This window comes from Arachis duranensis, chromosome 6 (assembly GCF_000817695.3).
Source record: "Arachis duranensis cultivar V14167 chromosome 6, aradu.V14167.gnm2.J7QH, whole genome shotgun sequence".
In the NCBI taxonomy this organism is placed as follows: domain Eukaryota; kingdom Viridiplantae; phylum Streptophyta; class Magnoliopsida; order Fabales; family Fabaceae; genus Arachis; species Arachis duranensis.
The window spans coordinates 76,484,379-76,487,382 of record NC_029777.3 but is presented as its reverse complement, the minus strand read 5'-3'; the positions used below and the strand labels follow the sequence as shown (position 1 = coordinate 76,487,382).

The 3,004-nt window shown below is 37.4% G+C and overlaps 1 non-coding gene across 1 annotated transcript; it reads right to left on the bottom strand.

The window, feature by feature from the left end:
• Positions 1-756: 756 nt before the first annotated feature.
• Positions 757-865, bottom strand: LOC127740399 (small nucleolar RNA R71). The gene has a single exon (XR_008001076.1). It is a non-coding gene; the product is annotated as a small nucleolar RNA R71 (small nucleolar RNA).
• Positions 866-3,004: the final 2,139 nt, after the last annotated feature.

Here is a 3,004-nt window from a genome sequence, read left to right as displayed (position 1 = left end):
TCGAAAATATCTTCTCTATTTCTCTCTCTTCTTTTTCGAAAATTCATTATTTAATTTTCAAATCTTTTTAGTTAATTAATTTTTATTTTCGAATTCAATAAATAAAAGAAATAAAAAACAAAACTATTTTAATTCTTGTTTCTCTTTTTACTTTTTAGTTTTCGAATTCTTCTTCTCTCTTCTTCTATTTATATTCTTCTTTTCTTCTCTTCCTCACATTTCACAAGGAGCCCTCCTTTCTTGAACATAGAGCTCACATTATTCTTCTTTCTTGTTTTTTTTCTTGTTTATAACCAGGAACAGAGATAAAGAGCCTCTCTTTAAACCTGATCATGAGCCTGAGAAAACTTTAAAGAGGTGTTTACAACAAGCTAAAGTACAACACTCTGGAAGAAATCTCTCAGAAAATTTCAAACAAGAAGCTAAAGTCATGGTAGCCGAGCCTAATCACGAAGGAGAGGCAAGAAAGGTTCTTGGTGACTACACCATACCTACCTCTGACTTCTATGGTAGAAGCATCTATATACCTACCATTGGAACAAATAACTTTGAGCTTAAGTCTCAGTTAGTCTCTCTTCTGCAATAGAATTGCAAGTTTCATGGAATTCCACTAGAAGATCCACACCAATTCCTGGCAAAATTCTTGCAAATTTGTGAAACTGTTAAAACCAATGGAGTGAATCCTGAGGTCTACAGACTTATGCTCTTTCCGTCAATGCTTTCTTGGCCAAGTTCTTTCCTCCTCAAAGGATGAGCAAAATCAGAGTGAAAGTTCAAACCTTCAGACAAAAAGAATGTGAATCCCTCTATGAAGCTTGGGAAAGATACAAGCAACTAATCAGGAGATGTCCTCCTGACATGCTCTTAGAATGGTCTATCCTAGGTATCTTCTATGATGGTCTTTCTGAGATGTCCAAAAATATCATTGGACAGTTCTGCTGGTGGATCACTCCACTTGAAGAAAACGCCTGCAGAAGTACGAGAACTCATTGAGATGGTTGCAAATAACCAATTCATGTACACTTTTGAGAGAAACCCTGTGAATAATGGGGTAGCTCAGAAGAAAGGAGTTCTTGAAGTATACACTCTAAATGCCATATTAGCTCAGATCAAGATCTTGAACCAATAGGTCAATATGATCTCTCAGCATTTGACTGGAATGCAAGCTACAACTGGTAGCACTCAAGAAGCTTCCTCTGAAGTAGAAGCTTATGATCCTGACCAACCCACCATAGAAAAGGTGAATTACATAAGAGAACCCTATGAAAACACTTATAATCCCTCATGGAGGAATCATCCTAACCTTTTATGGAAGGATCAACAGAAGCCTAAGCAAGGCTTCAATAATAATCAAGGTGGAAGAACCCAGAATAGGTTCAACAACAGGCCACCACTCCCATCTTCTCAAGGGAATATGGAGACTCCTAAGCAGAGCCTTTCTGACTTAGTCACTGTAGTCTCCAACCTCTCTAAGACCACTCATAGTTTCATAACTGAAACAAGATCCTTCATCAGAAATTTGGAGGTACAAGTTGGTCAATTGAGCAAAAGAATCCCTGAGACTCCTCCTGACACTCTTCCTAGTAACACTGAAGTAAATTCAAGAGAAGAGTGCAAGGCCATCACACTGAGGATGAGGTCAAATCTGGAGAAATTGAGATGGCATTGAACGCAAGTGAGGAAGAACTCACTGGCGTTCAACGCCCAAGCTAGCACAAAAGCTGGCATTGAACTCCAGTGAGGAAGCCCTTACTAGGTGATCAACGCCAAAATTGGCAGGGAATTTGGCACAGAAGCTGGTGGACCGAATTCCAAGCAATCAAATAATCAAACCAAACCCTCATTGCCTTTATACCTAAGACCAAGCAACCAAAATTTATAACCCAATTTCGGCCCATAGCCTTATCAATGTCATTTATAAATGTGTTTCTAAAATCTTAGTTGCTAGACTCAAACCAGTGCTAGTTGATTGGATAACCCCTAATCAGTCCAGTTTCATGCCAGAAAGAATCATACATGATAACATTATAATTTCAAAGGAAATGATGCTTGACATGAAGAAAATGAAAGGGAAAAAATTTATGGCAATTAAAATTGATTTGAAAAGGCTTATGATCGCCTAAATTGGAATTTCATCAATGCTTGTCTGAAGGAATTTGGAGTGAGCAATAATTTTTGCCAAATTATATTGGCGTGTGTAAGCACAATAACATATAAAATCATTTGGAATGGTAGCAAAATAGAAGCTTTTGAATCCTCTAGAGGGATAAGACAATGAGATCCTTTATCATCTTATCTGTTTGTGATCACTATGGACATGCTCTCACAAATAATAGAAGAAGAAGTGATGAGGAAAAACTGGATACATATGAAAGCAGGTAAAGATGGGCCTAGCATATCTCACCTCCTTTTCGCTGATGACTTACTGCTGTTTGTAGAAGCTAAGGAGGAGAAAATGGAAAAAATTATGAAAATCCTTAATATATTTGGTGAAGTATCAGGTCTGAAGATAAATGCTGAAAAAACATCAATTGTTTTCTCTAAGAACATGGATCAGATTGAAAGGGACAGAATCCTTAACAGTAGCGATTTCAAGAAAATGCCACATCTGGGAAGGTACTTGGGAGCCATATTGAGCAACACCAGAAAAAGAAAAGAAAATTTCAAGGGAACCATTGATAGAATTAAAGCAAAACTAAGAGGATGGAAAACAAATTGTCTCTTCCTTGCGAGAAGAATTACCCTAGCCCACTCAGTTATTAGCCCTACATCAAATTTAGACATGATGCATACTCAAATCCCTAAAGGAATCTGCCAAGAGGTGGAAAAGATTCAAAGAAAATTCATATGGGGGGAGAACATAGACAATAGAAAGATTCATGCTGTTAGCTGGAAACTCATTTGTCAACCAAAGAGGATTAAAGAATTGGGGTTCAGAGATCTATCCAAGATGAATGAAGCATTTCTGGTTAAGATCCTGTGGAGAATTGTTATAGAGCAAAAA